The sequence below is a fragment of the Lissotriton helveticus genome, chromosome 11 (genome assembly GCF_964261635.1).
Source record: "Lissotriton helveticus chromosome 11, aLisHel1.1, whole genome shotgun sequence".
NCBI lineage: Eukaryota > Metazoa > Chordata > Amphibia > Caudata > Salamandridae > Lissotriton > Lissotriton helveticus.
The window spans coordinates 15,744,437-15,767,128 of NC_136072.1; positions in this window are offsets into that span (position 1 = coordinate 15,744,437).

Sequence of the window (22,692 nt, forward strand, 5' to 3'; positions counted from 1 at the left end):
TCAAGGAGAGACCCTGGAGTCTTTAGATTTGAAAACTCCTCTTGAGGGACTGAGAAGAACAAGAAAAAACAATGCAAAGTTTTTACCAACTTTACAGAGAGAAGAGTGATGCGATGAACTGTCTAAAGAACAGAAGGAAAGTGATCATCAAATAGGCTGAAAAAGGGGGATGGTTTGTGCCTTTACCCCAAGACGATCATAGTATGAAATGGTGAAGCTTCTCGAGTGATGAAAGATGTTACAGTTGATTGGTCCACGATCCCAAAGTCAATTTACAAATCAAGAATATTGTATATGAAGGGGTTTCAGAGAACGGGCTTTCCAAGCAAGGGGAACAATTCTATTTCTATATATTGTCTAAAATTTACAAGAGTCTTACACCTCCACCGGAGAGGCCCATTGTCGTGGGAACTATCGGCCGGATCCATGAACAATTTTTGCATCCACAAATGGTGCAAATCACAACATTGGGCAGTTAGTGAATGCAAAAAAGTTTACATAATGTACCCAGGGGCAGATTTACGATAAGTGGCGCATCCCTGCATATCAGCAGGGATGCGCCAGTTATTGTGCGCCGTGGCTCCGCCACCATAGATGTGCTGCATTTACAATGCAGCGCACCAAGGGCAAAAATGGACAAATGCGTGACGCATCTGTGCCGTAAAGGCAACGCATTGCTGGAGTTGCGTTGCAAGCGCGACGCAGCTCCAGCAATGCTCTGGGGGGCCAATCTATCTCCACAATGCTGCGTCAACCTTTACGCCTGCTTCAAGGAGGTGCAGGGTTTTTACGCAGCATGGGCCCAAAAGTGACTGAGTGAAATCTTGTAGATTTCACTCAGCCACTTTTAGGAGGCGTTCCTGCGCCGGAACGACCCTTGCACAGGAACGCCTCCTTCTACCGCAGGGCTTTACAATGTGGCGCATTTCCCAGATGCGTCACGTTGTAAATACCCCGCACCATGGCGCATCTTTAGCGTCGCCGATGCGTCACAAAAGTAACACAACGGCGGCGTAAAAGGGGTGCAAGGGGCTTGTAAATCTGCCACTAAATGTATTTGAATTGCAATTTCAGTGATTCAGGAATTAGCAAATTGCTAAAATTGAGACTCCTAACAGAGAATCTCAAATGGCGATTCCCTAAAGCAAATTGTAATTTAAATGTATGAAGCATTCACAAACTGGGATTAGCCACAGAAGGCGCATTTTGCATGTGAAATTTCCCACTAATTCTAAACCGATAAACAGCCACAGAACGCGTCTGTGTTTTCCACAATGGCTGCTCTCTACTTTTTGGCAAGGAGGATGAGGATAGCAGGAGGTTTGCAGAGAAAGAGGAAGAGACAGAGAACATATTTCGAGTTTGTGTTACTATTTCTATCAGACAAAGGAGGAAATCTTCGAGCAGTATAGATTAAGAAGTTCCATTATGTTGGATTTAATAGCTGAAATCAAACCTCAGCTAGAGCGAAACACACGCAGGAGCAATTAAATCCCCACCCAAACACATGTATTATGTTCACTGCACCTCTTCGCCTCTGGGAGCTACCGGGGTGTGATAGCTGCAGCAGGTGGAGTTTCCCAAAGTGGCTTCTCACACATTTTAAGAGCATTTCTGGATGTAATGCTGAGTAAAATCAGTAAATATATTTAATATGCAACTACAGCACAAGAATTGCTTCTCACAAAATTACACAATTTTATCCGATAGCGCAATTCCCTAATGTCAAAGACTGCTTTGATGGGACTCACATTCAAACATGTCTTCCATCTGACAATGAGTTCATATTTAGAAATCGTAAGATTATTCGTTCATTAAACATTCAAGTGGTTTACAGTGTTTCTAATATAATTACTGATATAGTGGCCAGAGTCCTACGAAGTACACATGGGGGCATATTACCAAGGGGGGCGATAGGCAATTATCGCCGATTTAGCGGCCGTTTTCGGCCGCTAAGCGGCGATAATTCTATCGCCCTATTAGCAAGCTGTCGCTAACTGATGTTAGCGACAGCTTTTAGGCGATAGCGAGCAGTTTGGGGCCCGCTTTGCATGTCAGCGATGTTTATCGCTAATGACATGCAAAGTGGGCGTACCCAACCCGTTAGCGACTGAAAGCAATCGATAACGTCGCTATCGTCTATTAGCAAGGCAGGCATAGCGATGGAAATATTGGGGCTTAGCGCGAATATCTCCAAATACTAACGGCTGCCCAGACCAGTTCTTAGCCATGGTATCCAATGGGAAGTGGATAACATGGCTAAGAGCATTTCGTCGCTAATGCGTGAATATCGCTGTATTCTCAGCGATATTCACGCATTTCGCCGCTATCGCTGGATATTTTAGCACAATGGAGAAAAACGTTGCTAATAGCATGTTTTCTCCGCTAACATAACCAGCGATAAAAAAATGCGCTAAGCGCATTTTACGATAAATATCGCTATTCCTTGGTAATATGCCCCTTGGTTCCTTCATGTTTCGTATAGTGAGATTAACACACACCTTTTAAGAGTAGAATTTGGTGAAGGAGATTTACTTGGTAATTGGAGACGTAGCTTCAATTTTCCTTATTTTTTTCTTTACATTGTTGGAGACCGTGCTTATTCTTTATGATTATGGATTTTAACCCCTTATCCAAACCCTTCTTCAGCAAGTGAGTGACAGCTCAATGCTGAGCATAAATCAACTAGAAATGTCATAGAAAGGCTTTCAGACTTTGGAAAATTTTATTTCAATGTCTTTACAAGAATGATATAACCAGACAAGAATCCAGCGGCAAAATTGTAGCAGCATGGGCAACATTGCCACATTACAAAGAATACCCATCATCCTCTCTGATCCTAAATCAAATGAAGGCGAACTGCCAATACCATCACATCAACCCCCTAGATGGACCAAGGGCAGGAGAAGGCTGACTCTATCAGAAATTATTTATAAAGTTTCATATTAAAAATGATATACAAATGACAGTTAACAATGCTTGTTCAAATATTTTTTTTTATTGACCTTGCCTCACTTAAATTTTGACAATGTAAATCAAACAACAGAAACTGCACATAATGTGAAAAAAACATTAATGTCGAATTTTTACAACACAAAGTCCCAAAGATGTGAATAATGTACACATAAAAGGATGATCCATTTTCCTAATACTTCTTCCTGCCTCTCGCCCCACTCGCCCTTTCGGCGAGCTCAGTATGTTGCGTCTGTGAGACATCTATAGCTGCCCTTTGCCTGCGAGTGATCCACGGCCATCTATTGCTTCTTTTTGGATTATCTACCTCACCCCTTCAGAAACTTGGGGCCTTGTCACGAACATTGATTATCGCAATCTATAAATATGTTATCTCGTCTTGAGTACTTGGATATTTAATCTGTAAATACGTGCCCTATCTCCCTTATGTATCCCGCACCCTGCTCGCTTTCATTCGGTCTGTAACTGGACGATGGTATGCCTACTCTGTACATGCCGATGTTTCTCTGTAAAGTGCTCTGATACCCTAACGGATCAAGACCGCGCTCTATAAAGTGCATAAAATAAAATAAATAAAGTAGAGTGTGACGCAGACTCATTGATTCTGGGGGTAAAAGGCTTCTGAGGCTTGATAACCCCTTGCTTTCACTCCACCCAATTCACCAGTTGCTGAGATGTTTGAATGGTGTCCACTGGTGACCATGGACATCAGTTAGGGATCGCCAGTGGTCACAGCTGTGACCCCTGGCTTACCCTTTGTTACCCCAGGCTTTTCTTTTATGACCTCTGGACCAGGGGGGTAAATTCAGTGCCTGGAACCCAAGGGCATCCCTTCCTAAAGAACGCTGGTTGGAGCCCCGCTTGCCTGGTTTCTGTCAATTGTTTATTAAACAAATAGTACATAATATTATTCACTATTACTGTAATAAAAAATGGAGTACACCAACTGTAATAGGACCCTATATGGAAGCTAGGGTAAATAAAATATGCTATTAAATATATGTTCTATGCATGCTTGCTGTTGAGAGTGGGCCCGATTCACAGAACTAACTTAAGACAAAATCCTAAACTTACTACTTTTGGCATTCACAGTTGTTAGGATTTTGTCTTAAGTTTGTCTTAAGACAGACTTAAGACAGACTTAAGTTAGGATTTTGTCTTAAGTCTGTCTTAAGACAAAATCCTAACTTCTGTGAATACCAAAAGTAGTAAGTTTAGGATTTTGTCTTAAGTTAGTTCCGTGAATCGGGCCCAGTGTGTTTATGTACCCGAGAGTGTGTGAATGTGTTAGTGTGTATCAGCATGTGTGTGCGAGTCAAAGTAAAGGTCAAATGGCGTGCAATGTCACGTTCACTATCCTAGGCATTTTGGTGAATTGACGTCCATGCTGGTGACTTGTACTAGGCCATATGCTACGTCACCACTGTAATGACCCGTCTCTACCTGCACGTTCCTTGTGCGCTTTGATATAGTTGCCGTTACACGTGTGAACCGGAGAAAAGACCAATTGAAGCCATTCAATCTGGCCGGAAGCTGATGATGGTGGCGTTTGTGAGTGGTGTTATCCGGCTGCATTACTGTGCGTATGTTGGTCCTAAGATCTGTGAGTCAGGTTTTTGACCTTCCTCAACAGTTTATTTTTGTTTCTCTAAGCCAGCTTTTATTTGACTATTTTTTTTAATTAATGGACCATAGTTGGGTCTTTAGTGAATTTGAGTCTTTACATTGTAGGTGCTGCACAGACAACATTGATGCCTTCAACCCTCCAGAAAGAGTAGAATTGTCAACGTCATCTGATGCTCTACCAAGGCTAAAACGTCACCTTTGTCTTGCATTACGTCTGAACTGATGCCTTTGAACATCTCTGGTACCTGAATGACTTCTATTCTTCTCTGATGTTTGTATCTCATTTTCTTCATGAAAATCATGCAGTGGACATACTGCCCCTCTGCGTCTTGGTGGCACCGGTGTTGTGGGTGTGGGTGTCGTAGCGTTATCCCCTTCAATATCCAATGAAGTGTCCTGAGTTTCCTCATGCTCAAATTCCCCAAGTGCTTCTAATGCTACATCTGCAAGACACATGGAAAGTTTTTTAGTTTACTGAATATCCAAGCACTTTTTGTTACCTTTGTATTATAGAATTAAATATGCATTTCATCTAGAAATATCTCAACTGGTTCTTTGATGTTATTGATAATTTTAAAAATTTAATATTATCCAATAAATAAAAAATTCAACATCATTTTTCATTAGGTAGTGCAACTCCCATAGTGCATTTGTAGAAGTTTTGATAAGGATTGTTGTAGAGTGTGTTTTTAATTTAGAGGTGAGTCACAAGTTACAAAACCATAACTATGACACAATACAGAATTGAATGAAAAGGTGTATTCTCACCTTTTGATGTCCTGGGCGGGGCTGAGGGCTCAATGGCTGACAGCCCCACAATGGCTTCAGGCTGAAGGATCCTCTAGAGCTGCTGGAGGTGGCTGGGTGGAGTGCCCACGCCTGTTCCCCTCACCTCTGTGAGCCTGTTTAACACATTTTCCTTGGCAGTGTGACCGCAGGTAGTACCAGCGCTTTCTTATTTCTTCAATAGTGCGCTTATCTTGTCTTGGATTCTTTCCATTTTTTTCTTTTCTTACTGTCAGGTGCTTAAAAGGAGCTTTTTCCAAACAACTCATCATGATGGGAAACATATTCTCATGTTACTGCTTCAAGCTCCATTTGACTGAATTGCAGGTTCCTTCTCCATCCTACTGCACCCATCTCATTCTCCCCTCTAGACATGCTGACCCAAAAACTCAGAATATCCCTACTTGCACCGAAAGGATTGGCAACTCACTCAACCTTCCATCCTCTGCAGAACTGGGACCTCCACTGAGCATGTGTGAACTCACTCCCTCCTTCTGAGGTCATCAAACTGCTCCCAAAAGCGACTTTCGTTAGTCACGATCACCAAATAGCGATTTCCTATTGGGCCATATGTATGAAGCAAATTTGCATTAGTAAATGCCAAAATTCGCAGAATTTCGGCGTTTGCGAATGCGAATTTCCCAAATGGTATGTATAAAGGAAAATCTGGTGCAAAATAAGGAATCGTAAAATTTGCGATTCCTTATTTTGCAATTGCATTTAAGGAATCGCAAATTTTGCGACTCCTTAAATGCAATGTATGAAGCAAAATAAAATTGCAAATTGTCCCTAAGGAATCGCAAATTACCACCAACTTCAAGTTGGTGGTAATTTACGAATTCCTTGAAAAATGCCAATTTTTGCATTTTTCAAAGTGCCATGTGACGCACATACATGCCCCTAGGACATGTATGTGCACCCACGCTTATTTCAGGGGTGCAACAGGGTGTCCTTTGGACACCCCTGCACCCTTGAAATTATTCTCAATTTGCGATTTTAAAATTGCGAATCGCAAAATTGAGAATATATTCCCATTCATTCCTATGGGCCTCCTGGCCCATAGAAATGAATGAGAAAGTATTCCTTAATTAAGGAATACTAAGAATTCTCAACAAAAATATGCGAATTTGTACATACATACCAATTTGCGATTCTGAAATAGCGATTTCTTAAAAATACATATGATACATATGACCCTGAACTGCTATTTGGTAATCGCAAATTACTGAATACGAATCATAACAATTCGCTAATTGAGCAACAATGACAAGCATACATTAAGAACATCTATTTCCTAATTGGGATTTGGATAAAATTGTAATTGGGAAATGGCTGTTCTACTTCTTTGTACATATGGCCCTCGTTCCATCTTGGAACGTTCACCACAGTTTGGGATTTGTTTTCTTCAGCCCTGAGGATCTAAACATTAAATCATATTTGAAAGCCAGGAAAGACGTCCTGAAGTTGATAAAAATATTACCTATGAACCCATAGAAGAGATTCTTAGCCCTCTTGAGGTGAGGGACCTTTACCAAAGGATGCTGAGGCAGTTCAATCGAGAGTGATGGATGAATATTTAAGGAACAAATCGTCCAGCCATAGTTGATGATTTTGTGATTGCAAACCCTGCGATTCACAAAATCACTTGGTTTGCGACTGCAGAATCCATAACAGTGATGGGACTGCCCGCCAGACGTGCGGCGGTCCCACCAGTGCAATAAGGATGTGCCCACCAGACTGGCGGGGGCATCCTGGCCTTTTACCATTGCGGACGGTGTCGCTGGCTGCAGCACCGTCCACAATGGTAAAAGGGCAGGCACAGCATTTCACTGCACCACGTGGCAGACACCAAGCGGTACCCCCCCTCAGTGCACACCCCCCACACCCCACAGAGGAGGCCCGTAACGGGCCTCCAAAGCCAATCCCCACCAGCCTTTACATGGCGGCTGTCCATTGCCCTGATCCCAATATGGGGATAGGGCCTGCTAGGCACCGCCACCATTTTAGTGGCCCTGCTCCTCCCGACAGGCAATTGTAATGATTGCCACCAGCAGAAAAGCGGCGGACAGACTTTGCGTCCGCCCCATTACCCAACGCCATTCTCATTGTGATGGCGGAAGGGCCGCCACCGCCGGGCTGGCGGTGGCGATCCTCTCGTCATCATAATGAGACCCCATAGTTACTGTTTCCTCCTGCTCTTTCACACACACACGTCACTCGTGATCATTGAATGAATGAATTACGCATTTGTATAGCACATGGCTACCCGGAGGCATCCCAGCGCTTTAAGCTCATTCCATTCTCTGAGGTTTAAGCGAACAAGAAGGTTTTGAGCAACTTTCTAAATCTTAAGTGGTTTACTTCCATTCTGATTGATTCGGGGTGGTTGTTCCATAAATTTGTGGCTTGTAAGGAAAAACGTCTCCCCCCCCCGTACGCACTCTCCTTGTTTTGGGAACCACAAGCAAATTTTTGTTATTGGATCTCAGAGTCCGCTTGGGGTTATATGGGCAGAACTTTGATTGAATAAGTGCTGGTCCGATTTTATTGACTGCCTTGTATACCATAGTCAAGGCTTTAAATTCCACTCTCTGTTGCACTGATAGCCAGTGAAGCTGGCGCATTCCAGGCTTAGCGGATGACCTTCGTGGGGCATTCAACAGCATTCGTGCTGCACAATTCTGTACTGTCTGAAGAATTTTAACTGTCCCTAGAGGAGTCCCGAGGTATAGTGCGTTAGCATAATCTAGGCGTGATAAGATCAGCGCTTGCACCATGATCTTCCTAGCTTCAAAAGGAAGGAGCTTAACAATTTTTCTCAGTAGCCTGATCAGAGCGAAGCAGGTACCTGCTACCTTCCGGGCCTGTACCGCAAAGTTCAGAGCCCCATGGCAATACAGAAAGTGGCATAATGACAAATGGTACATATTTTCAAAATAAAAACAAATGTGACCTTCAGAATCCGAGCTAATGCGGCCAAACACCTCTACAGGTGCCTCAGCCTGCGATCTGCAGCCCCTCCTTCAACCACAATAAACTTTATAACAAAAAAAAAAAAAAAAAAAAAAAAATGAAAGTGTGTCCTCATGTAACGTAACTGGTGCTATGTAAAGCGCTCTGATAACTGATTCGGTTCGGTTCTAGTTCGCGCTATATAAAACTCCCAAAAAAAAAAAAAAAAACACCGCCTCATTTAATCCACATCATGGCACTCAAATTAAAGTGCAAAGGTGGGTAGATTGATGCAAGCAACTCTGAAATGTGCCAAGCACACGCATATTCACACACTCTGCATGAGCAGGTCTGCTGCAAAACTGTGAAGCTTGCACGGGCTCATGGAATGTTCCACTTTCTAAAATGGGGGAAAAGAAGCACTGGTTCTAATCTCTGGGGTGTCTGAAAACAAATTTGCAGAACCAGAGAAAAATGATCTCTTAGTGGTTTTAATATCCAGGACTGTCTGTCACCCATTCTGGCAGAGTAACCCCCTACCAGGGTAATTCACCTGTGCTAGAGTCATACCAACCAGCACAGTCCATTAACAGCACTGCCCCCCCCCCCCCCTCCACACACACCCTGTCTGGTCCCATAATCATATCGTCGGTCTGCATTATTCTAGTAATCCCCACAATTCTTACTATCGGCTACATCAAGAATGGTGGTATAACACATTATAGGTCTGCAGCACTTTAATATCCCAATAGGTAGGTATCGCGTCAAGGACATTGTATTGGTCTTTTCTAACTAATAATAGATAAATATGTGTAAGACTCTGTGAAATATATAACGTTAGCGATAAAGCGAGTCATTCTGTTTTATCTATTTTCTTAGCTCTGCTTTGACTGCTCCTGAAGCTGTTTGGCATAAGGACACGATATCACAGTGCCTTATATATTATTGTTAATTGTTAGGGCATGCTTCCCAAACAGGTATGAGTATGTCCCTCAAGTATGAAGTACGTTTTTTTTTCGATGAATAATGTTTATAAATTTCAGGCAGTATAAGTTTATAGATTGCATCAGATAGGGTAAACAGTATACCATAATATCCACTGAGTTTATAGACGAAATCAATATAGTTTATTAGAGTTAAATGTTGTGGTTCACGAAGAAATAAATAAAACACGTGTTTGAGAATAAAGGCGAGCATTTAAATACGTGAAATGCTGATAATAACGCTTCTAACTGTCTAAGTGACATTCTAATAGTAATAAGAACGAAAATAAATAGACAGTGGAGTAAAGTGTATATGGAATAGATGGATAGGCTTATCACCTTTACTATTAAATTTCCTATTTTTAGATAAAAGAAAATCTCTGGAAGGAAAACCGAATATTTTTTAAAACGTAACATAGGACTTCACGATCCCCATATTTTCACAGTGGAATTTTTAAGTAAGTGTAATATCCTTTATTCTGGGCGAGAATAGCTGACATCTGACAGTTAATTATACTATCATTTTTTTTTTTGTAAACAATTTTTATTGCAGAGCCAATCACAGGATAAACAATCACATTGGCATCAGTATTGTGAAACCCCCCCACTCGTTTTGAGGATCCCATCAGGTGCACACAGCCGTTCAGCCCACAACCCGGAGGTCGGGCGGCAAAATCTCAAAGCAATGCAATCTTCGGTTTCGGAGGACATCGCATGGCTCCTACGGGGGGTTCCATTGTCTGCCTTTAATTTTTTCCCCCAAACCCCCCCCCTGTAGTGCCTATAACTAAGATCCCAACTACACTACTGAAAGGGAGTCCCTCCCTCCTCCTTAGATTCCCCCCTCCCCCCCATGTGTCACCAGTCGTTCTCGGTCAGGGATTGAGTTTGAATTACCGCAATCAATGGGTCTTGGTTAACAATCGTGTGTGTGTGTCCCTGGTATTGGTGTTGGCCTCCCCTGGTCGTCGGCGGTGTTATTCAGCTCTTCTGGCTCATCCTCCTCCTCTTCTAGTGTACTATCGCGCAGCGCCTGCACCAAGAGCTCCCATTCCATAGCCGCCTCCAGGGCTCGCTCGTCCGCCCCTCTGTGCGCCAGCTGGTACCTAATTGTGCTCTCGCTCGCCGCCCATTTCAAAAATTCAGTGAGCCATCTCCGATGGGTTGGGCTCGTTTTTGCCTTCCACCCCCTCGTCAATTCCCGTTTGGCCAAAAGGAGGCCCATATCTATGAACCTGCTCGACATCCTATTTTTGGGTGTGTGCGGGAACCAATGTAGTACGCTGACGGCCGTAGTGTATTGGAGGTCCCTGTCCGCGGCGTCGTTCAGAGTGTCGCCGACTTCACTCCAGTAATCCTGTAGGTGGGGGCACTCTCTGAGCATGTGAGTCAGATCCGCCCCTAGTGCGTTGCAGCGCGGGCAAGCTGCCTCCTCTGCCCCAAAATATTTCTGGATGTTGCCCGGGGTAAGGTAAGCTCTGTGGAGAATATAAAAGTGGATAAGCTGGAATCGTGCGTTCCTCGTGCTCTTCCTAGCCCGACCTACTAGTTGCATCCACGTGGTGTCCGGGATCTCTATCTGCAAATCCAATTCCCACTTGGCCTTTAAAGTAGTCAGAGGTTGCAGAGTTTCTCTCAGCATTCTCGAATATAAGCACGTAACCGCCTTAACGGTGCCCGCCGACATCATGACGTACTGGCAGGCCTGGGCTGTCGGTGGCTCCGCTAATCCCATTCCCCAATGGCCCTGTATGGCTCGCACTACTGCCGCGTGCAACAAGTAGTCGCCTCGCGGGAGGTCGAAACGTTCTTGTAGCGCTTGATATGGGACCAATGCTCCGTCCTCATACAAGTCTCCCATCACTTGCAGCCCTGCGTCTTCCCATCCCTGCAGGTGTGACCAGTCGCCCCCGTGCGGAAGCGCCGTTCTCATACCGAGGGGGATCTCGGGTGCATATGGGCATCTAATCTTCGCGCGTTTCGCTGAGCGGTTCCAGCAGAGGCGGAGAGTTTTTTCCTCCAAAGACAGGTCCCTCAATGGTAATTTTTGGCGTAGGGCAATGTAGGCGAGTACATGACGGGGGATGCCGCTGTCTCGGCCATCTTCCGGCCCGCGGTAGACTCTAGCAACTTCTTGCGTAAAGGTCTGGAGCTGAGCTGCCAAATAGTAAAGCTCAAAGTCCGGGACAGCTAGGCCTCTCTCGTCCTTCGGGCGGATTAGGGTGGACAACGCCACTCTTCGCCTGCCCGCGCCCCATAGAGAGGAAATAAGCAGTGACCGCAGCTGTCGGAAAGTCGCGGCCGGGACCCAAAGAGGCAAGGTCCGGAAATAATACAGCAAGCGGGGCAATGCTATCATTTTTAGCAGCGATATGCGACCTGTTACCGATAACGGGAGAGTAGCCCAGAAGGACATATTGCCTTTTAGGGTTCGGATACAGCGTCCAACGTTCCCATCTAGCATGTCTGCTTCATCATGATAAACATGTACCCCCAGGTAGTCCAGGCAACTGGGCTCCCACCTGAGTAAAGGTCGGAGAAGGGGCTGAGTCTCATGTTTACGTAGGGGGAATAAACAAGTCTTTGCCCAGTTAACCTTCAGGCCAGATATCTCTCCAAAACGCCTCAGGAGTCTTTCGGCTCCTGACAGTGCCTCATCAGCATCCTCCAAGAAGAGCAGGAGGTCATCCGCGTATAGCGAGATAAAATGGTGTGTCCCGCTATGAGTTAGACCCCCGTAGTAGGCGCCCTCCCTAGCCATCGCCGCCAGGGGTTCCACTGCTAGGGCAAATAGCAGAGGAGATAGTGCGCAGCCCTGCCTGGTGCCGCGAAGCACTTCAAATTGGTCCGACACCAGGGTGCCCACCCTCACTCTTGCCTTCGCCTCAGCATATAATACCTTTGTCCATTGTATGTAGCCTTCTCCGAGCCCAAAGCTCCGCAGTACTCTATAGAGGTAATCCCATTCCAGGCTATCAAAAGCCTTCTCTATGTCCACTGCCAACACCAGGGGGGTTCTTGCCTCCGGAGGTGGGCTAGACAACAAACGGGTCAATCTCCTAATGTTATGGCTGGTGTTACGCTTGGGGATAAACCCGGACTGGTCCCTATGGACTAGGGTCTGCATATGCTGTAGCAACCTGTTTGCTAGTACCGTACTCAGGATTTTATAGTCCGTGGTCAGCCTTGACAGCGGCCGGTAAGATGCCGTGTCTGTGCTCTCTCTCCACGGTTTCAGTAGGGGGATCATCAGAGCTTCACGCATCGAGCTTGGTAGCCGTCCCTTAAGCTTAGCTTCGGCGTAGAGAATTTGTAGGCGGGGGCCCAGCTGATCTAGGTACCGCCCATAAAACTCAATTGGCAATCCGTCGAGGCCGGGGGTCTTATTCCGGGCCATTTTTTTAATCGCTCCCCTGATTTCCATTAAACCTATCGGGCCTCCCAAGGCTTTCGCCTGGTCCTGGTCTAATTGCGGTAACTGCAGTTCCCCTAGGAAGGCCGCTATATCCCGATCTTTATCGCCGAGCGCGCTCCTATACAATTGCTCATAATAGGTCTTGAAACTGCTCAGGATCGCCGATTGCGTGGTGCGCATGTCGCCATTCCCCTCTGATATGGCCAGTATCGGGTGGCTACGTCTGGCAGGGTTGGCAAGCCAAGCCAGCAGGGTCCCTGCTTTGTCCCCTTCAGCGTGCGTTCTCACCAGATATGCTCGGTAATCATAGCTGCGAAGGCGTTCTAGTTCTATCGCCACTGCCTCCCGCGCCGCACAGAGATCGCCTTGGACGTCAGGTCGCTCCGGGCGCGATCGCTCAATCTCGCGCAGACTACGTTCCGCCTTGTCCAAGTCGTCTAACAACGTCTTGCGGGCGCCTGCAAATTTTCCGATACAATGCCCGCGGATCACAACCTTAAGTGCGTCCCATTCCGTGGCTCTAGAATCGGTAGACCCTTCGTTTTCCGCAAAATAATGCTCAATCCTCTGTCCTAACGCCTCGCGGAACGGCGGGTCATCTAAAGTGTCTGGACGGAGCTGCCATGTTGGGATCTTGGAGATTTCGGTCATCCAATCAAGCGATAGTAACAGGGGGCTATGGTCCGAGATCGTGCGCGCCAGGTATTCAGTGCGGGCGACTGCAGGGAGCACAAGCGGAGAACACAAGAAGGCGTCGATACGAACGTGGAGGTCGTGGAGGCTAGAGTGGAATGAGTAGTCTCGTTCGGTTGGGCGCTGCGCGCGCCAAGCATCCGTCAATCCCCACTGGCCCTGCCATTCTAGTCTACACTTCGCCAATCTGCGCACTGGGGACGAGTGCAATGGAGGGTGCGATCTGTCCAGGTCAACGTCTATCACTGAGTTAAGGTCACCCCCAGTAGAACAGGGCCTGCGAGGTAACTAGCCAGTTCCCCAGAGAGCCGCGCAAAATACGCAGCCTGGTCTACATTAGGTGCATACGCGCTGCAAAGCACTATGTGGCGCCCTCTAAGGGTTCCCTCCACCGCCACGAACCTCCCCTCTGGATCCACCACTTGACGAGTAACTTGGAATGGGGTACCCGCTCTAATCCAGATCAAGGCTCCCCTAGCGAAGGCCGAATATGTAGTATTAAACAAGTGACCCCTCCATCTACGTTGCAGCGCTATTCCCTCTTGCTTCGTCAAATGTGTCTCCTGTAGTAGCGCAATGTGAACCCCCCTTCGAACCAAGTAGGCGTGTATTTTGTGTCGTCTAGCCATGGTGTGCAGCCCCCTCACATTCCAGGTTACACACTTTATCATTCCTGTATTAGTCATTATCCCATGCAGTATGGTATTGTTCGCGATGTCCGTACTCCCGATCACTCATGATGACACAGTCTCCCCACCTCACAATAACAGTCCCCTTCCCCCCTCTCACAACTGCGCCCCTGGCTCCTCCAACTGCCTCGGGCTCCCCACCCTCCCCCAGAACAGGACCCAACTGTGCTAGAGTCGCTCCCATCCAAACTATATGCGGGCAACTGTTCCCTTATCCCCACCTAATCCGCAGTCTGCACCACGGAGGCCTTATGGGCCCTAAGAGGCACGAGTTGGCTACTGGAGTGGGCCTCAGTCTCCTTCCCCCCGCCCACAAAATAGTGGTACTCACAACATCATAGTTCCAAGAACTGCCTGCTCCGGTCAATAGGTCAATCAGAGTCCATCAATATAGGGTAAAACTGGGCCGGCAGAGCCCCCTTATCCCTCAACAATCTCCCCCGAAGTTTGTGGAGTGACCTCCGGGCCCTTCAAGCCGCCAAATTCCGACAGTTCAGTTTCAGATCCCGTTGCTCGAGTGTCTGATCCCGAGGCCCGTCCCGATTGGGTCGAGACAGCACCCGATAGGACAATTACTGCTTGCAGTGCGGCCTTCCGTTCGCTCTCCGTCTGCGAGACCGTTGGTTTGCCAGTCTTCCGCTTACGGCTCCGCGTCCTCCGAGATCTCCGCAGGGGCAGTTGCAGTCTCTCTTCCTCCTCTCTCATGCGCGCTCCATCTGTTCCGGCTTTGTACATGTCCCACCAGGCCCATGCGTCCGCCGATGTGGGAAAGAACAGGGATTTGTCATCTACCACCACCCGCAGCCTGGCCGGAAAGAGGAGCGAGTACTGCAGGCCTTCTGTCCTAAGTTCTTTTTTGATGGATAAGAAGGAGGCCCGTAACTTCTGGGTCTCGAAGGTATAGTCCGGCAACAGTGTTACTTTGCAATTATCCACTTGGAAAGGGCCCGCTGTCCTCGCAAGTTGTAGTAGCCAGTCTCTATCTTTGTAGTGTAGCAGTTTGATGACTACTGGACGGGGCGATTGTCCCGGACTGGGCGGTTTGGCAGGTACCCGGTGAGCTCTTTCAATGGTGAAAAAGGGAGAGAGACCCTCAGGCGCCACCTCCGTCTGTAGCCAAGTGGTCAGATAGTCCACAATGTCAGAGCCCTCTTTTTTTTCCGGAAGGCCCACAAGGCGTACGTTGTTCCGTCTGCTGCGATTTTCCGCATCTTCTGCTCGTCGCTCAAGGGCCCGTATCCGGTCTAGAGCCTCCGTTAACCGACCTTCCATAGACTTGTGTGCGGGAATCAACTCCTCCAGGGTCGATTCCGTAGTTTTAACCCTGTCCGACAATTTCCCATGGTCTGCCCGCAGGAGGCCAAGGCTCGTGGCCACTTGTGTAATGTCCTGATGGAGGGCATCTTTCGTGGCGGTGATAGCCTCTAGGATTCGGTCCTGCATCTGCTGAAGATCCGGAGGGGCCGCCACGGAGTCGTCAGGAGTTTCCGAGCCAGCGCCTCCTTCCCCCTTCGGGCCTCTTGGCTTCCCCATAGTTACAGTCCAATATCCCGGAACGGGACAGTGCACCACCAGTGGGTATGGCTAATGTTCGTCCCGGGGACGGGAGCAGCTAGATATTGGCTGGGGCCGGCAGGCCGATAGAGTTAGCGATAACGATAGGTTCTAGTCCTGGGGACTCAGCGGGGTTCCCAGACAGACGGGACCCCACTTCCAGCCTCCCTCCGCCGACTGGTCTCAGCGCTGTTCGCCAGTGCGGTCTTCGGGGCTGCAGTAAGACGCTGGTTCCGCCACTCCCCCCCCGGGAAGGTGTCCTCAGAGCGATGTCTGTGGGGGCCAGAGCGAGTTCCAGGCATGTGCGTCCCTGCTCACTCCACCACCTGGCAGTCACTGCGCTTTAGTTCCAAGGGCAAGGGCCAGGGGGGCGTCCTTAGTGCGACACCCGGTAGCGCTGATTCGCCGCAAGCCCAGCCGAGGCGGTCCGGGGCCCCACAATGACAGTTAGGGGGGGGGGGCCTGTCGCCGAGTCGCTGGCCGGTCCCAGGCGTTATTCCCGCGGCGGGGCCAACTCCCAAATACCACTCAGGCGTCTCCTCCAGCAAGCCGGAGACGGGTCACTTCACATAGGACCCCCGCAATGGGGCTCGAGGCACTCCCAGCCCTCAGCAGTGTTGGTGGTCAGGTCTCAGGCTCAAGGAGCCACACAGGCGGTGTCCGCTATAAAGGCAGGTCAGTGTGCTCCCGCGGCCCCCCCTCGAGGCAGCAGGTTTGCGGATGAGGAGGAACGGCACCTGCGGTCTCGGAGGTGAGACGCTCTCCTACCGTGTGTCGAGCGTCGCCGTAGACAGGGCCGCCGGTCAAGGCTGCGTGTCCATGGGGTCAGTCGTTCTCCGCTCGATGTTAATCCGGGGGAAGGCAGAGGCAGCAGCGCAGGTCGGATCCCGCCATCCTCGGTCGCCTTAGGCCCCAGAGGCCGGGGCGTCGATTTGGCCGAGTCCGGGCTGGGGGAGGGGCTACGCTATGGCCGCGGAGCAACAGCAGACACATCTCCAGGCCAGTAACTCAGCCACAGTTGCACCCTCCACAGTGCAGCGCCTCGCACCGGATCTGCTCGTGCAGGCGGAGTGTAGGGATGAGTGAAGCGGCCGCAAGGCTAGTGGCGCATCGCCGTCCGTGGAGTCACCGCCATCCTGTGGATCTTCGAACCGGAGCTCCGCCACCAGTGTGCACCCTTAGCGGCTGAAGGATCGGGTCAGTTCCTCGACCGGAGCGGGCACAGGAGTATCTCCCGGGTGCATCCGACCTCTGGCGGGAGCCCCCAGGGCTGTGACAGGAGTAATGGCCGGATTAGCGGGCAGGGGGTCGGGAGCCTCGCTAGGCTGCGACCATCTTGCCAGCTGCAAGCCCCGCCTCTCGTTAATTATACTATCATGGTACACATGTCTATGTATTTCTATATTACAGAACTAACTGTTCTAAGAACTAATATCAACAAGGAATCAAGTGACATTATTCACAGTTTCTTTTCATGTCCGACAATACATGAAGTAAGTAGACCTACAATATCAATTATATAATATCAATTATGTATAGGTCGATATTTGTTGGACAGGCCACATGAAGGGCTCGCTCCCTCCCCGCAGGACAGGGCCCGGGCCACCGTCAGCACCATTGCCCGGCCCAGCCGCCATCTTGGACACGGCACCACGCGGCCGCGCGGCCTCAGCCCGACCCCAACCCTGGGCCTGGCCAGGCCCCGACATCCCGGCACCACCCTCCACCCAGGAGGTGAACGGCCCACTTGGCAGGTCAATGGGAGTACGAAGTGTCGATGGCTCTCCCCCGCCAGGTGCCGAGCACCCCCAGCCTCCTCGGGCGCTGGCTCCACCCCCCTGCTGGGTGTCTGGACTCCCTCATCCCAGACCTCCCGACCTCCAAGAGCGAGGGTCCGGACATCAAAGGGCGCCAGACCTATAACTGAGGCAACCCCAGGACAGGAAGGCAGTTGTATCCTGGAGTCGAGAGACACCGCGACGAACTCATCCTTGACGGACTGTTGGCGCTGCCACAGCCCTGCCTTGTGAACTATTGTCCTGCCTGCTGGCGCTGCCGCGGCCCTCTGCAACCTTCATCCTCGTGGGACCTGCTGGCGCTGCCGCGGCCCTCTGCAACCTTCATCCTCGTGGGACCTGCTGGCGCTGCCGCGGCCCTCTGCAACCTGCATTCTCGTGGGACCTGCTGGCGCTGCCGCGGCCCGTAGTAACCTTCATCCTCGTGGGACCTGCTGGCGCTGCCGCGGCCCGTTGCACCCTGCATTCTCGTGGGACCTGCTGGCGCTGCCGCGGCCCGTTGTAACCTTCATCCTCGTTGGGACCTGCTGGCGCTGCCGCGGCCCGTTGCCACCTACGACCTCTTCGGGACCTGCCGGCGCTGCCGCGGTCTGACCCATCCGAACACCGAGCTCGAGGATTGTGAGCTATCACCGTTACACACCCGTACCCGTGGGTACCAAGACTGTCCCGCTACCCCCTTCCCTTACTAGAGACTAGAATTGAGAGGATCATCGTGTCCTGATCGCCTTGTACCGTACCACTCTACTACCAGAAGTGCCTATAAAAGGTGTTACCCTAATCTTTGTGTGGTGTCCATCTGTGGGGGGGAAGTTACCTGTCTGTGCGATCACTGTGCTCGGCCGACCCTCCAGGTCCCCGTCTAACATTGGTGGCTAGCGGCGCGATCCGAACCAACGCGTACCGTACAGACAGTAACTCACCCTACGACTAAAACCACAATGACGACCAAAGAGAGCGGATCGGCGGAGAAGTTCCAGATGGAAAAGCTGGAAGAATACAACCACCGAGAGCTCAAACAATTTTGCATGGACTTAGGCATTGCTACCACCGGGCTAAGCACAAAAGAAGACTTCAAAAACGCCCTAGAGGCCTGGACAGAGACAAATACCGCAACCCCCCGGGACCCCGCAGCCCCGGAAGTCAACACCACCCGGACGGAGGAACGGAGAACAGGCCCCTCCCATGAAGAGATCCAAGAGCGGGAAAAAAATAGATTACACGAGTTAGACTTGGCACGACTCAGATTAGACGGAGAATTGAAACTGGCGGAACAAAAAATAAACTTAGAACACTTACGGCTCAGAGAAGAGCGAGAGGAAAAACAGAGACAGAGAGACCTCGAAGAAAAAAGACTGGCATACGAGCACGAGTGCAAACTAGCGGAGATAGAAATACGCAAACTGAACAAAAACCTAGGGGTGCCCGAGCAACCGCACTCCCCGGGTCCTACCGAGCAGAAGGTCCACATCCCCAAGGATGTGGTCCGAGAATATCACCGGAACGACGACATACAGCAGTGGTTCAAGGCCTATGAGATTGCCATGACCGCCCACCGGGTCGCTCGAAGTGACTGGGGAGCCGGTCTATGGGGGAGATTCGTCAACGAGGGTCGTGATGCCCTGCTGCAGCTTCCGGACCATCAAATGACGTCCTATGACCACATGAAGGCCGCCCTCCTCAGTCGATATGGACTTACACCCGAAATGTACCGCCAGAGGTTCCGCAACTGCACCCGGATCCCAGGTACGACGTGGTTGGAATACGTGAACTATTTCAGCCGAGCCTTCGAGGGGTGGATCAAGGGTAACAACGTAACCACTTACGAACAACTCTTCAATCTCATTGTGTGGGAGCACCTCTCCAACAACTGCTTTGTCGAGCTCAGGCAGCACCTCCTCGACAGTAAATTGACTGAACCCCGGCAGCTCGCCACCGAGGCTGACCGGTGGGAGAGCACCCGAGTGGCCCGGAGTGGGCCAAATGAGCAGAACAGAACCAACCAAGGTCACCATCGTCCCCGAGGAGGAGGAGGAGGCCCGGGCCGGGGCAGAGATGCCGCCCCGGCCGCACCCACTAACGCCACCCCGGCCCCAGCAGGCCGGGGAAACCCCCCGATGCGCCCGGGGTTCCGAGCTAACGTGACGTGTCATCGATGCCAGCGAGTCGGCCACTATGCCAGTGACCCGACCTGCCTGAAGAACCAGGCCCCCGGGCCCCGCCAGATGGCGGCCGCCGCCCTGGGAGAAGAACAAGTCTCCGAAGACACGGAGACCTATGAGTCGGAGCAGTTCGAGTGGGAACCCGCCGCCATGACCCTGGCATGCCTAGGAGGAAGAGACATGGTCCCGCGGACTCCCCTGCCCGCCAACACTCGGAAGTACAGCCAATGGGTGAGCATCAATGGGCGCAAGGCCGAGGCCCTGCGTGACACCGAGGCCAGTGTGACGGCCGTCCGCTGTCACCTGGTGACCCCAGAACAAATCCTACCAAACGTACTTTGCCCCGTCCAATCGGCAGATAACTCGGAGAGCCTGTGTCGGATGGCCTGCGTCCCCTTCGAATGGGGAGGAGTGTCCGGCATGCTGAAAGTAACTGTCCGTGACGATGCCCCCGTAGACTGCCTCCTGGGGAACGATCTCGAGAGCTCCCCGTGGGCCGCTGTGGAAAGAAGAGAGCATCTGGGGATGTTGGGTCTCCCGGACTGGGCGTGCGTAACCACCCGGTCCATGGCCACCCGCACCATCCCTAGACCAGAAGGACCAGAATGGGCAGCACCTCCGCCCTCGATCACTCCAGAAGAAGACTTCCTCCAGACCGACCACCCGGACCCCACCCCAGAGGGGTCCACACAGCCCCCCGAGCTTCCCGACCTGGCTCAGTGGCGTCAAGAAGGGGGGCCCACCCAGGAACAATTCCGGCAGGAACAAAAGACCTGCCCCTCCCTCGAGGGATTGCGTCAGCAAGCGCTCGCCCAGAGCCAAGGAGACACCACCGGGGCCCACTGGGTTTATTGGGACAATGATCTCTTGTACAGCAAACAGAAAATCGCAGAACTGGGGGCCGGGCGAGTGCTGGTGGTGCCCCTCCACTTCAGAGACTTCCTGTTGAACCTAGCCCATGATGTCCCCCTGGCCGGGCACCTGGGCCAAGACAAGACCTACCACCGCCTGGTGACTCACTTTTTTTGGCCCAAAATGAGAAATGACGTATCCAACCATTGCCGGTCCTGCCCGACCTGCCAGGCCAGTGGGAAGAGCGGCCGCAAACTCAAGGCACCCCTACAACCATTCCCCGTGGTGACCACCCCGTTAGAAAGGGTGGGAATAGACATTGTGGGGCCCCTGGACCCCCGAACAGCACAGGGACATCGCTTCATCCTGGTCCTGGTGGATCACGCTACCCGCTATCCTGAGGCGGTCCCCCTTCGTACGATAACAGCCCCAGTAGTGGGTCGAGCCTTGATGGGGATCTTCTCTCGAGTGGGCTTCCCCCGGGAAGTCGTCAGCGACAGGGGTACGAACTTTATTTCAAAGTATATGAAATCCCTCTGGCAGCAGTGCGGAGTCACTTACCGATTCACCACCCCCTATCACCCCCAGGGGAACGGACTGGTCGAGCGGTTCAACCGCACCCTCAAGGGGATGATCATGGGGCTGGAAGAACCCCTACGCCGCCAGTGGGACGTGCTACTACCGTGCCTCCTCTTCGCCTACCGAGAAGTCCCCCAGAAGTCCCTCGGCTTCAGCCCCTTCGAACTCCTGTACGGACACCCCGTTCGCGGGCCTCTCAGCCTAGTGAGGGAGGAATGGGAAATGGCCCCCCTAAAGACCCCTCCGGACGTCTACAAATACCTCCTGACCCTCCGTAATCAGACCCGGAAATTCAGGGAGATCGCTAAAGCCAATCTGGAGGCCAGTCAAGAGGACATGAAGAAGTGGTACGACCAACATGTCTCCTCCATCGAGTTTGAACCGGGTCAGCAGGTATGGGTGATGTCCCCCATCGAACCGTGTGCCTTGCAGGACAAATGGACGGGGCCCTTCAAGGTGATCGAGCGCAGGAGCCCCGTCACCTATCTCGTCGACCTGGAGTCCCCCCGGAACCCCCTCCGGGTCCTCCACGCCAACCGACTCAAACCCCACTTCGTGCGATCAGAGCTCAGCCTGCTGATGGCTACCGACAGTGGCGCAGAAGGAGACTCCGAGCCCCTCCCTGACCTACTGAGGACCCGGGAAAGAGATGGTTCGGTGGACGGGGTCCGACTCTCCGAGGCCCTGACCCCAGAGCAGCGTCAAGATTGCCGGGCCCTCCTGCTGCCGTTCGCAAACCTGTTCTCTCTCGCACCCGGAGTCACCTCCTGGTGCCTGCACGACGTGGACACGGGGGACAGTCCTCCTGTCCGACACCGGCCGTACCGAGTACCGGATCGGGTACGTACATGCATCCAAGAAGAAGTCTCCAAGATGCTCGCCCTCGGAGTCATCGAACCTTCGGACAGTCCCTGGGCCAGCCCGGTCGTCCTGGTCCCCAAGGCCGCGGCCCCGGGCACCACCCCTGAACTCCGGTTCTGCATTGACTATCGGGGTCTGAACGCGGTCACCCGAACCGACGCTCACCCTATCCCCCGAGCAGATGAATTAGTCGACCGCATGGGGGCAGCCCGCTACCTAAGCATCTTCGACCTGACAGCGGGCTACTGGCAGATCGGCCTCACCCCCAGAGCCCAAGAACGTTCCGCTTTCTCCACCCCGGATGGGCACTACCATTTCAGAGTGATGCCCTTCGGCATGAAGAACGCTCCAGCCACTTTTCAAAGACTGGTGAACCAGGTATTGGCGGGCCTCGAAGAATTCAGCGCCGCCTACCTGGACGACATCGCGGTATACAGCCGCCACTGGACGGATCACCTCCACCACCTCAGAGAGGTCCTGCAGGCCCTCCAACAGGCCGGCCTCACCATAAAGGCCAGCAAGTGCCAAATCGGCCAGGGGTCCGTGACCTACCTCGGACACCAAGTGGGGAGCGGTCTGGTGGCCCCCCTCCAACTCAAGGTAGCTGCCATTCAGTCCTGGCAACCCCCCGAGACACAAACCGAGGTCCGAGCCTTCCTGGGGCTCACCGGATACTACCGGCGATTTGTAAGGGACTATGGCAGCATTGTGGGGCCCCTCACGGAGCTCACGTCTAAGAACCACCCAAAAAGAGTCAACTGGACTCCCGAC